The sequence below is a fragment of the Zophobas morio genome, unplaced genomic scaffold (genome assembly GCF_036711695.1).
Source record: "Zophobas morio isolate AGI-343-1 ecotype UQ-CSIRO unplaced genomic scaffold, CSIRO_AGI_Zmor_V1 ptg000021l, whole genome shotgun sequence".
In the NCBI taxonomy this organism is placed as follows: Eukaryota; Metazoa; Arthropoda; class Insecta; order Coleoptera; family Tenebrionidae; genus Zophobas; species Zophobas morio.
This window is the reverse complement of record NW_026972126.1, coordinates 232,882-247,011: the sequence shown is the minus strand read 5'-3', so window position 1 is coordinate 247,011 and position 14,130 is coordinate 232,882. Positions and strand designations below refer to the sequence as shown.

General features: G+C 34.8%; 1 protein-coding gene across 3 annotated transcripts in view; it reads right to left on the bottom strand.

The window, feature by feature from the left end:
- Nucleotides 1-14,130, bottom strand: part of LOC135132153 (monocarboxylate transporter 12-like) — a 343,441-nt gene that overhangs the window by 160,912 nt on the left and 168,399 nt on the right. The window lies entirely within an intron of this gene.

Below are 14,130 nucleotides of genomic sequence, written 5' to 3'. Positions count from 1 at the left end.
GAAACATCCGTGAACAGGTGAACATTAAGAAAAATATCGACTCAACTAATACAACTTAGCAGATCTGGTAATTGTACTTAATAATTCAGTTTAACGATGATCCACAAGCATTATACCGATATTCATTCAATAAAAGAATTATTACAATAAAATGAAATTTTATAACTTAAAAACATGTAACAGTTCACTTTGTTTTAGGTAAGGGTCAGCTAAATGTAATTTTTTATGTATTAAAATCGCCATCTTATTGTGAGTAAGCATGTACAACTTAATAAAGTAAGTACCTTGTGTCAGAACTGCTGCTGCCCGGGGCTCCGCTTGTGAGGATTTCGCAAATGGGAGACATTTTTTTTCACCCCCGGTAGAGTTCATATTGTTGACTCTAAAACCATAAATTATACTGGTATGGCTGTTGGGGATAGCAGAGGGTCGTTTATAACCGACGAAACCTCGTGTGATTTTCTTGGCAACATTTACTCGGTAATTTCTTTAACAAATTTTGTTCGAAAAAGATCTGATGATTTTGCTATCTTTTTTTTTTATTTAATAAAACCAGTAGTTCAGCAATAATAGCTATTTTTGCTACAAGTTGCGAAATGGTAGTGTTTTACGCACTAGACGTGAAGTTTGTCCAACTAGCCCGTAGGGCGAGTTTGGACAACACGTCAGGTGCGTAAGACACATTTCGCACGTGTAGCAAACAAGATTTTTTCTACAATCGTAGCAAAATTTAAAAATAAACATTTCAAGTGACATTTCTCACAATTAATTTAAAATTGACATTTGACTTGACAATATTTAGATTTTTATTGATAGAACTTGAAGGAAGCTACTAGTAACAAAAGAAGCATGTTGATCTAGTAAGAATTGTTTATCAACAAAAAAAAATTGTGCCTATTTTAGTGTTAGTGCAGTGTAATGTACCTACTATTCGATCAAAGAAGCAAGGAAACATTATAAAATTGTCTCTATAAAACGAAATGACGGATGAAACCGCCCTAACAACATCAATTCCTGAAAAGTCGAAACAAGTACACGAAGCAACCTACAATAAGTTTAACAAATGGTGTGGTCAGAAAAAAGTGCACTCTATTTCAGAAAAAAATGATTCTGGCATATTTTTCCGAAACATCCTTAATTCTAAAAGCGTCAGCTCAATGCTTCGAACTACAATTTACGTGAATAAAAATATCGACATTTGTAAATACACAAACGTTATACCATTCTTGAAAAGAAAAGCTGAGGGTTACCGACGAATTCAAGAATATTTTCCAAAGAAGAAATAAAAAAATTTTTGAAAGGAGCGGATGACACAAGTTATTTATTGATGAAGGTAGAACGACTTTTTTGCAGTTTTAACAAATTATTTTATTTTATTAACATTTAAGGTTGCATTAATTGTTGCCATATCCGACGCCTGCAAAAGAGAAGACTTACATTTTCGAGCACAAAGGAGGTTGAAGATGTATCGACTTAAGACGTTGGGGTTGGCGTTCTTCTTCAGTACTAAAGGATATGTTGAGAATTCTTTGGAAAACAAAAATGTTATTGCAAGGAAAATTATAGGTGACAAAGGAGTTGTTTCCATAAAAGCAAAAATCTCTGAAAACGAACCCATGAATTCCTCAGATGCATTACCCTCATTTGCAGTAAGTATTCACAAGGCGCTCTCCTCCTCTGCGTCAACAAATACTAATTTAAATAATTGTACAGTAAACGTTTGTACTAATTAAAACGTTTTTGTAAATTATTGTTTACTTACAATAATAGTGCGTAAAAGTGGGAATTAACATACTTTTACTTGTTCCTCACTTGTAAGCATCAATTTACCAAGTCACTGTATTCGACATGAAAATATCACTTAACTGGCTATAGCCTGTAATAGTATTTAACATTAGTAGCATGGTAAAAGGGTTTTTACTGGCGGACAGAAGGATATGACTGGCGAGCCGCAGGCGAGCTAGTCACCTTCTGGAGCCGGTAAAAACCCGTTACCTTGCGTGTATTGTTCAATATTTTATTTGTTTCTCACTTGTAAATAACTATTATAAATTATTAAAAACTCTAGAAGGTCCAATATTTGAGGAAACATCGTATGAGCTTTAGACGTATTGCCTTGGAAACGCACGTCAGCATGGCACTTGTCATAGCATTTACTGTGTTGTCTAGTTCTGTCATTTAGATTTTTCGATTTATCGTTTTCTATGTATTGAAATGAGTGTGGCGCAAGCTATATTACTGAGAAAGCAGCAATTGTAAGTGAAAATTTACCTGAATCAATTTTAGCTGTCATTTCAACTTATAATAGTTTAAAATGTTTAAAATACATGGCGGTATGAGCACGACTAGGGCTGTAAATATTTTACTGGCAGCCAGTAACATTTTTTACAGGCTATAGCCAGTTAAGTGACATTTTCATGGTGAATACAGTGACTTGGTAAATTGATGTTTACAAGTGAGGAACAAGTAAAAAATGTTAGTGACTGCCAGTAAAATATTTACAGCCCTGGTCGTGCTCATACCGCCATGTATCTTAAACATTTTAAACTATTATAAGTTGAAATGACAGCCAAAATTGATTCAGGTAAATTTTCACTTACGATTGCTGCTTCCTCAGTAATACAGCTTGCGCCACACTCATTTCAATACATCGAAAACGATAAATCGAAAAATCTAAATGACAGAACTAGACAACACAGTAAATGCTATGACAAGTGCCATGCTGACGTGCGTTTCCAAGGCAATACTTGTAAAACTCATACGATGTTTCTTCAAATATTGGACCTTCTAGAGTTTTTAATAATTTATAATAGTTATTTACAAGTGAGAAACAAATAAAATATTGAACAATACACGCAAGGTAACGGGTTATAACTGGCGGACAGCCGCAGGCTCGCCAGTCATTTCCTTCTGTCCGCCAGTAAAAACCCTTTTACCATGCTAGTAATGTTAATAGTTATTTACATTCGCGTGTGGTAACTTACATTTTACAGCGCGAAATAAATTTGAAGCACGACGGCGAAGCCGGAGTGCTTTAATGATTGAGCGCTGTAAAATGGTTAACGCACAAGATTTGTATTAAACTTTTTGGCCGACAATTTTTAAAAATTATTTATATTTTTTATTAAATTTGACATAAAGTCAGAAATAAAACAAACATAACTGTCAATGAATATGTCAATTACAGTGATCTGTAACTGGTGCACAAAAATACACAAGATGGCGTAGCTCCGTTTGAACTAAAAAATATTCGAAATTATATGATACATTGCTGTTCAACAATAAATAACTTATGTATTTGGCGTTTTAATCATTATATTTTCGTTGTGTAAAGAGATTTTTATTTATAAACATCTAGGAAGAGTGGTAAACATACAGGATGACTGTAAATTTGATGTTTCCGAAGATGTCATTTGAATGTTAATTTGACGTTTACATGTCAGGAGGCCAAAAATACTATTTTGCACTCATGACCTTTTTTGATAGCTTTCGCGCATTCACCAGAGTGCGGGAGGTCGAACTTCCCGCACACGTGCATTTAACTTCCCGTTGCCATGGTAACCTTAAAATACTCGGGTAGTGTCAACATTGTGACGTGTTGACGGCGCTGTCAATGCCGTTGTTTATAAATAACTCACAGTTAATCTCTTCAGTTTAAACGTTTATTCGTCGCAAAAAATATTGTACACAACACGTTCGTGAGCCTGCTTCCCGCATTCACGCAAATGCGTCACTCCCTACGGTCGTGCCGCAAACAAGCGTTCATGCGGGAAGCAGGCTATCCCGAACTAGTTGCGTAAATTACTATTTTGCACTCATGACCTTTTTTGATAGTTTTCGCGCATTCACCAGAGTGCGGGAGGTCGAACTTCCCGCACACGTGCATTTAACTTCCCGTTGCCATGGTAACCTTAAAATACTCGGGTAGTGTCAACATTGTGACGTGTTGACGGCGCTGTCAATGGCGTTGTTTATAAATAACTCACAGTTAATCTCTTCAGTTTAAAGGTTTATTCGTCGCAAAAAATATTGTACACAACACGTTCGTGAGCCTGCTTCCCGCATTCACGCAAATGCGGCACTCCCTTCGGTCGTGCCTCAAACAAGCGTTCATGCGGGAAGCAGGCTATCCCGAACTAGTTGCGTAAATTACTATTACGCACTCGTATGTCACTTTTACGCACTCGTATATCAGTTTTACGCATTTGTGTCTAAAAACGTGCCATTTCGAAATTAAAATGACAATGAAAATGTCCACTTTATGTAGCGATTGTAAAAAAAACAAATTATTTAGTCGTTTTGACTGTTGTTGCAGTCGCCTAACTGTATGAAGTTTTGACTGAATACAATTCTGGGACCAAACCTGTCTTTCTCGGAAATTACAAGTTTACAAAGATCCTAATGCGGAAGGCCGGCTACGCATTGTCACCAAAAAAAAATTGGTCTAAAGAGTTTAGACAGTACTTCCCTCGCTGTCGGAAACTTGACGACTGCATGCCTATTGTGTTTTTTTTCCTCATTACATTTTTGTAGTGGGAATTTAAAAAAAATTGTGATGACGTCATCAACATTTTTGCAAGGACACGTATCTCAGTTGGGATAGATGTAGTGTAATACTAAGAATAAAATTATTGTATTCCCAAATTTTCGGGAAAATGAATTGGGTCGTTTTGAATATTGATTTGTTATAATCAATAAAATAAGGAAACAATTTACTCACGTATACGGCGCCGGTGTGTAATATCTAGAGACCGGATTTCTGTCGGGCTAGGCAAGGCCAAACTCGGTACTGCTCGTACGGGATGCGAATTCATTGCGGTTGCGGACTGCACTTCGTTTATTTGAGATTAGAATAACGCAGTTTCGTTGCACTCTGCTGTTAATTCCCGTTCTCATTTACTTAGCCGTTTGATTAATAAATCGTTAATTATATTTATGGAATTAGTACAGATTAAATTCAGTAATTATCTATCACCCGGCGATCCAGCGCGTCCCCACCTATAATCGTGACGTAGCCCGACAGAAATCCGCTGTCTAGTAATATGAGGGGCAACTGAAAATCGTTTATGTATAAACGTTCTTAATTTAAGATGACAAGCGTAACAGCATACGTGAGAGTCAAACAGAGAAACTGTAAACAAAACGACCATCGGTTTTATTGCTTCGACTTCCGCTTATTATCTAAAACATTGGGTTTTATTTTAATTCTTGACGGTGAAATTCACAATTGGTTGATTATAAACATGTCTATTCCACATTGGCGGAACCAAGTGAGTGCATAAAACAAATGCATGTCTGTAATGTTAAAGTCGATGTAAATAAGCGTGCTACCCTTATGTTTCAACCGAGTTTTTCCTTTAACAAATTTTGTGTCTACCAAATTGGGTTGGTTGGGGTGTAATACTAATAATAAGTGTTGCCTTTAATTTAAGCAATAAAATAAATTGACTTCATTAATTTTTTTGAACCACCTCTTAAGAAAATCTAAAAAATATGAATAGAATGATAAATCACAAGTACAAACTCATCATATTTTTTGCATTTTAGATAGGATTTATTCAGCAAAATTTTGTGGTGACGTCATAATTTTTTTAGGGGGGACGACCAAATACATTTTGATCAAAAATTTACCATGCTTATGATAATTTTAAAATATCTTCAAGATTTCGAAGCATTCGGTTTTGTAGTTCCTGAGTAAATCAGTAAAATAAATTTACGCTTTCATTTATTTTTTTGAATCACCCTGTATATGCAAATCCAAAAAATATTAATGGAGTGATAGATCACAAGTACAGACTGATCATAATTTGTACATTTTAGATATGATTTATTCGGCAAATTTTCGAGCTGACGTCATCAAGTTTTTGGAGGGGATAAGCAAATATATTTTGACTAAACATTTATTATGCTCTTTATAACCTTAAAACGTCTGCAAGATGTCAGAGCATTCCGTTTTGTAGTTCCTGATTAAATCAATAAAATATATTTACGCATTCATTAATTTTTTTGAGTCACTCTGTATATGCAAATCCAAAAATATTAATGGAGTGATAAATGACAAGTACAGACTGATCATAATTTGTACATTTTAGATATGATTTATTCGGCAAATTTTCGAGCTGACGTCATCAAGTTTTTGGAGGGGATAAGCAAATATATTTTGACTAAACATTTATTATGCTCTTTATGACCTTAAAACATCTGCAAGATTTCAGAGCATTCGGTTTTGTAGTTCCTGAGTAAATCAGTAAAATAAATTTACGCATTCATTAATATTTTTGAGTCACCCTGTATATGCAAATCCAAGAAATATGAATGGAGTGATATATCACAAGTACAGACGCATCATATTTTGTACATTTTAGATAGGATTTATTCGGCAAACTTTTGAGCTGACGTCATCAAGTTTTTGGAGGGGATAACCAAATATATTTTGACGAAAGATTTATGATGCTCTTTAGAGCCTTAAAACATCTGCAACATTTTAAAACATTCGGGTTAGCAGATTCAAAATTAAATTGCAAAATGTTGTTTTATGATTTTGATTTTTTTTCCAAAAATCTGGCCGTTTCGGGTAAAAACTGAATTCGGAGTCGTAAACTACATGTGTAGGACTATGTTATTTTATACAATTTAAGACCCATTTACTATGTACAATTTTGAAGTGACGTCATCGCATTAGTGGTGGGGATGATTAGACAAATTTTGATTAGCGTTTTACCATCTACATGATATTCCTAATATAAGTACAAAATTTCACAACAATCGGTCCAGTACTTTCGGAGATTATCTGTCTAATAAAAATCCGGGACGGCAGACGGACAGACGGACGGACAGACGGACGGACAGACGGACGGACAGACGGACAGACAGACGGAAATGGGAGACCTATTTCTTCGTATTCTAGGGGTCATGAAAGATCGAGAAAACGTAAAAGTAGAGAGTCGGCCGACGGACTCGATTACAATACTTCCTTTGCTTACGCTCGGGAAGTAAAAAGGAAAATTTGGGTGAAATTTTACTACTTTTTTAATTGGGGCGAACATATTAGTTTTGGTGAGCATTTTAGAATCTCTACGATATTCTTAAGATGATGTTATCCGTTGAGTTCTCTGTAAATATAGGATAGATTTACCTCCAAAAATACAAGATAACTAACAGAGTTGTAACCGGATGCTATTTTTACTCTCCGAGCGTAAGCTAAGGAAGTATAGTAATAGAGTCCATCGCCTGAATTGCTGGTTTCATATTTTTTCGACGTCTCATGACCTCTAGAGCACGAAAATGGTGGTCTCCGGTTCTGTCCGTCTGTCTGTCTGTCTGTCTGTCTGTCTGTCTGCCTGTCTGTCTGTCTGTCTGTCTGTCTGTCTGTCTGTCTGTCTGTCTGTCTGTTTGTCTGTTTGTCGGTCGAAAGTTGTTTCTACAGAACTTCCCTCGCACCTACAGTACAATGAAATATATCCAGCATTTTCGAGATGAGTTTTTACTTTACACAAATTTGTAATGACGCCATCAACATTTTTTCTAGGACACGTATATCAACGTGGATTGGTACAGTGCAACTTCCCTCGCTCCTGAAGTACAATTATTATTATTATTATTAATATTATTATTGTTGTCGTCTTCTCACAGACCATTGTCCAATTACGAGAAGATCTTAACGAAGATGAAATTTTTATACCGAAGATTATTCTAACCCAATGAGACCAATTATTGATTTTATTTATATGCTTTTTTTTCGCAAAAAATGTCAAAATGATGGTTTATTTTGTTATAAATATAGCACATTCTATAAACTGCAGAAAATTTATAAATATCAATGCGCGGCGTAGGTAAATAAAAAGTGTTACTGTTTCTAGTCCTCCTACTTGAAACATCAAAAGGAAGCTTATCAAGTAAGTATTCGCAACAAATTTCTCCATGTATTATGTTATACAAAAAAGTAATTGAAAACATATTTCTTCTGTCAATAAGCGATCTTATAGATCGATTCTGTAAGTTATTATGTTAATAACATTCTGTTATCACTATGTAAACACAGCTAACATTGTGTTGTTGCTATGTAATAACATATTTAACATAAATTGCAATTCGTTAAGCTTGTTTCTGTTATGTTAATAACATTATGTTATTAAAATACTCTGTAAAATAACAGAGACATTTGAGTCAATGTTATTAACATAATACGCTTATTTTAACGTTTATTAATTAATAATATCACAAATTTGACTGCGGTGGCAAAAGAAGTTAAAATGGCAGAAGTGGTTGATTTTCTACCCGTCTTCGGTTATTTATTATTAGAAGACGAAATTCAACGATAAGTCTTTCATATCATAGTATTACTAATAAAAATATAACAATGCATGTATTATAGGAACAGGATGAGAATTCGGCGGAGGGAACTTCGCGACAATCAAAAACCCTTTGAAAGTTTAACAGAGACGGAATTTAGAAAGTCCTTTCGTTTCAGCAAAAATCTGACCCGTTTCTTACTGCAGAGGTTGCAACGTCATTTGGGAAATCTACGTGCCAATGGTATTCCTGGATACGTAAAAATTTTAGCCACACTGAACTTCTTAGACGATGGCTCATGCCAACACTGCTTAGGAAAGGAATGTCTTCTTCTACTGCCATGAGTCAACCATCGGTTAGCAGGGCCATGACTCAAATTTGTCGCCTAATTAGTGAAATTTTAATGCCTCTCTTTTACGAAAAAACAAATTTTCGTGATGTAATTATTTGTTTGACAGTGACAGATGATGAAAATGGTATCATTACTTCGAAAAATAACATTTTCGGACAAATGACACATCTGTTATTTAAGTACTAACATAACGGTTTAGAGAATACGACATTTCTTGTTTTATGTTAACGTCGTGATAACAGCAATTTTAATAACAGAAATTTAAAATAACATAATGTTAACTGATTGTTACAGAATCGACCTATTTAATTTAAACTTGTACTAAGTAAATCTTCCTGAGCCACATGTCTAACCGGATAATTTCCCTCCAACTTATAATGTGCATATTTCAGGTATTTCCTCTGAACCTTCTCCAATTCGTTTACGTATTTTTGTCTGAATGGAGACCATATTACGTTAGCATATTCTAATGTGGTTCTTACTAGTGTCATATACAATTTACTTATGATAGATAGATCACCAATATCTCGAATGTTAATCCGGTATCAAAACGTAAGTCCCAAGTCTTTTGCATATTCCAAACGATTTAAAACCACCCCATTGATGCTGTAATCATATAATAAGACATGATCCTTATTTGTAAAAGAAATTATGTAGCATTTATTCGTGTTAAAGTCTAATGAATTGTACACCAAGAAAACGCTTTAAAACATTATCTTGGAGATGGAGAGCATCGTCAATGCTATCCACCTTCAGAAACAGTTTCATATCGTCTGCGTATAGCGAAGTAGGAACAGTAAGTTCATCCACAATATCATTCAGATATAAATTGAACAACAACGGGCCCAAAACGGATCCTTGTGGAACACCAGAAAACGCAACATAAGACTCAGAAAACAAACCATTATAAGTGACGCATTGGGTTCGATGGGATAAATAAGATTCAAATAAGTGGATTAAATCAATAGATAAACCATAATGACTAAGTTTCAATATGAGATTTTTGTGTTCTACCCTATCGAAACCTTTGTCAAATCAGTAAATATCACATCAACTTGCTGCCTACTGTCAAACGCTTCACATATATATTAAGTGAAGCAGGATAAGTCGGTTACCGTCGATTGTCCTGCAACAAACCCATGCTGGTGATTCGAAATCAGATGTTTAGTGTGTTCCGTAACAATCTTAGAAAGCAGAATCTCAAACACTTTCGCAAAGTTCGAAATAAGACACACAGCTCTGTAATTCTCAATTTTAGATTTGTCACCCTGTTTAGGTATGGGTATAACATGTGATTTATTCCATAAATTTGGAAATTTAGACGTATTAAGTGACAAATTAAAAATAAAAGTCAAAGGAATCGAAAACGTTTCCGCATATTCTTTGAGAATAAAGCTAGGTACTTTGTCAGGGCCTGTTGTGTAGGTTGAGTTAATCGATTTAATCGCCTCTACAATTTCATATTTGTTAAATTTTTTAATGTTGAGCGTGGAGGCTCTGCATAAATTGTAATTTCAAGCTACAAGAAACAGTGGGAGATATTTTATAAGATTTTGCAAAATGAAACATATCCAGCATTTTCAAGTTGAGTTTTTTCTTTACACAATTTTGTGATGACATCATCAACACGTATATCAACTGGGCTATAAATAACAGTACTGTATTCCCAAAATGTACTTGGAAAGTGGTGTGAGCCATTCCTGATTTAATCAATAAAATAAATTGACCCATTCATTAATTTCTTGAGCCACCTGTTTAAGCAAATCTAATAGTACATTACGTGCCAAGTATAGAAAAGTGAAGTTTTACCAAACGAGTATGGTTCGTTTGAGTACGAGTGAGCGAAGCGAACGAGTAACTTAAAAACCATACGAGTTGTGAAAAGACTTTTCTCTCGAGGCGCGTATACTATTTTTTCGCATTTCATAACCAGATATTATTTGCGTTAATAATTTTAAATATTATGTAAAAGTTAAGTACGAATAAAAAATAATAGTAGGTAACGCTTTTCAATAACGTAGCAACCAAGCAGAACTTGTTTTTCGCATACAACAACAGTCAAACAATTTTAAACTAAATCAGAAATGGATTCACGGAATATTCCCGTAAGTGAGGATATTTTGAATGCTGCCCGCGAAGCTTGCACGAGTCTGCTCCCTGCGAAATCAAAGGAAAAATACGAGAAGACGTATGGAGTATTTTGCCAGTGGCGGGAAGCGAAAAAAGTGAAGAACCTTGACGAAAATGTGATGCTGGCGTATTTTTATGAAAAGGTAAGGTATTTAATATCAGTAATCATGTTTCTTCATTAATTGTTTTAGGCAAAAGTCCTTAAGGCATCCAGCTTATGGTCTACATATTCAATGTTAAAAAGTACCATCCAAGTCAATGAAAATATTGATATATCACAACACAAGAAGCTAATTGCTTTCCTGAAACGTCAAAACGATATTTATTTGCCAAAAAAGTCAAAAGTTTTGACCATAGAGAACGTCACAAAATTTTTGAATGATGCACCAGATGAAACTTTCTTGTTAATTAAAGTGGTGCTAGTTTTTGCGCTAAATGGTGCATGTCGACGTGGCGAATTATGTAATTTAACAGTAGAAGACATAGAAGACACCGGAAGTATGTTGGTCGTAACTTTACACGATACCAAAACAAAGAAGAAACGAATGTTTGCTGTGGGATCAGAGTGTAACGAATATGAGATTTACAAGAAATATTTGCAACTAAGACCGAAAGGAGTCAAGCACAATCGATTTTTCCTCTTTTACCTTAATGGAAAATGCACAGTGCAACCAGTGGGTATCCATAGTTTTGCTAAAATGCCGCAAAAGATTGTCGAATACTTGAAACTCCCTGATGCTGTTAGCTACACCGGACATTCGTTCAGAAGAACATCTGCAACGTTTCTTGCGGATAGTGGAGCCGATATTCAAACGCTCAAAAGGCATGGGGGATGGGAATCAAGTAGTGTGGCTGAAAAATATGTTGAGGAAAGCATTGGCAATAAGATAAAAACATCGAAGAGGATATTTAGCGGGGTACCGGGAACGTCAAAAGAAAACAATACAGGAATTGTGGTGAACCAAGACAACTTGCGACAAGAACATATTGATATAGTGAGATCGGGGGGTTTAACTTTTTCGAATTTAAACAATTGTATTTTTAATTTCTATAATGGGAGCAAGTGAAATAAAAATAATATTGTGTCATTGTTTTAATGAATTTGACGTTGCTATGCAGTAATGGTTGCTATGCAGTAATGGTAGCTATGTAGTAATGGTTGCTATGCAGTAATGGTTTGCTATTCAGTAAAATGAGTTTTTACTGTACGATTTGAAGTGCATAAATCTAGTGTATTACTGAATGAAATGCGAAAAAAAATATTAATGCAGTAATACATCATAAGTATGTACAGACTCATCATATTTTACTTTAAGATAGGATAGCAATATTTTGAAGTGACGTCATTAATGTTTTAGGGGGGATGAGCAAATACATATTGATCAAAAATTTACCAAGCTTATGATAGCTTTAAAAAGATGCTTATTATTACTTTAGAAAGATTTCAGAGCATTCGGTTATACAGGTTCTGAATATATCAGTAAAATAAATTTACAGATTAATTAATTTTTTTGAGTCACCGTGTATAAGCAAGCCCAAAATATACGAATGGAGTGATAAATCACAAGTACAGACTTGTCGTATTTTGGCCATTTTACATGGGATTTTTTTGGAAAAATTTTGAGCCGACGTCCTCAATTTTTTGGAGGGGCGAAGCAAATATATTCTGAATAAAATTTATTATGCTTATCATAACTATAAAACATCTGCAAGATTTCAATACATTCGGTTTGGCAGACGGGAGACCTATTTCTTCGTACTCTCGATTAAAATACTTCCTTCGCTTACCCTCGGGAAGCAAAAATAAATTGACTCAATCCTTGTATAAGCAAATCCAAAACATATTAATGCAGTGATAAATCACAGCTATAGATTCATCATATTTTGTACTTTTAAGACAGGGTTTATTTGGTAAAATTTTGAGATGACGTCATCAATTTTTGGAGAAGGATGGGCAAATACATTTTGATCAAAAATTTACCAGGCTTATGATAATTTTAATGCATATTCAAGATTTCAAAGCATTTGGTTTAGTAATTCCTGATTAGATTAATAAGATTGTGAAAGTTTACAAAAGGCACATCTCGATTACGTTTAGTGGTATGTTTGTAATGGGCTGCAGAGCGCGACGCGCCCGTGTGTCCTTTAAAAACCCGACATTACACCAATTGTTGTGTCGTGGGGTGTCATAACGCATATTACAATACAGACCAGTCTGTTAAATTTTACAGTTTTCCGGGAAAGTGGTACGTAGTAGAAAGGAGAAATGTTTGGATAACAAGGGTGCGACGTCTAAAGTAAGTAAATATTCAGTTATATTAACAATACAAATGGGTTCATTTTGTGTTTATGTGTAACAGTGTAGATGGTGATTTATGGGTGCCAAGAAAAATGACAGATTTTGCAGCGTTCGCTTTGTTGGAAATAAAAAAGCGACCATCCACAGAATCCTGCCTACAATCCTACAATTTTTGCTGAAGCAAATATGTTGCTGTTCGTAAATTACTTTTTATTGTAAATTTAACATTTTCAGCAATATTAAAGCCAGAAAAAAATATTCAGCAAGAATCGGAAAAATTTAATCCAACTGCTAATCGATTGAAAAAGAAATGTGTTAATACCATCACTGATGAAGACATCACTAGCTCTCACACCATCATAGAAAACGATCCAACACATACAACTGAAATGTTACAGGGGAAAATCGATTTCAGTTGCCAAGTAGACTTCACTGATCGCAGACACGCTGAATTTATTTTTGAATCACATTTTTCCATGAGTTCACTTGATGTTGGTACACAAGCTAACATCAATGTAGCTAACAAAATCCTATTTAAGTGGCAAAGCAATTAGCCAATAACACGTGACGTCACGCTGTGGCGGGAACTCAGCGTTTGACAAGCGCCGTGAAACTCCGTAAGTGGCAATGTTAACATTTTCGCATTTCATTTAAAAGTGTAGGTATTTATCAAGAAAATAAACACGTGAATAGCTTCTTTCATATCTTTTCTGTGTATCAGGGTGCTTTTTTTGGCGATTTGAGTTTAAAAATACATAATAAAAATAAAAATACAGAACGCTGTTTTGGTCTGAATTCCTCGTCACCCAAAATACATCCGTGTGTTTTAAGCGGTAAATCGGAAATTAATATTTTCGTTTGAGGTTAATGTGACGGGTTTAAGTGAAGGTGTGTGATTTGTTTTTAAAGTATGGATAATTTAAGTGATTATGCACGACGTCTTTCTTTCAAAGAGAAAAACAGATATGTACAAAAGTTAAACAATTTAAACGGCGGAGATCCTTATACAATGAGTGCAAGTGATTTTAATTTGTGTTTAGACCATGTCCCTACCATA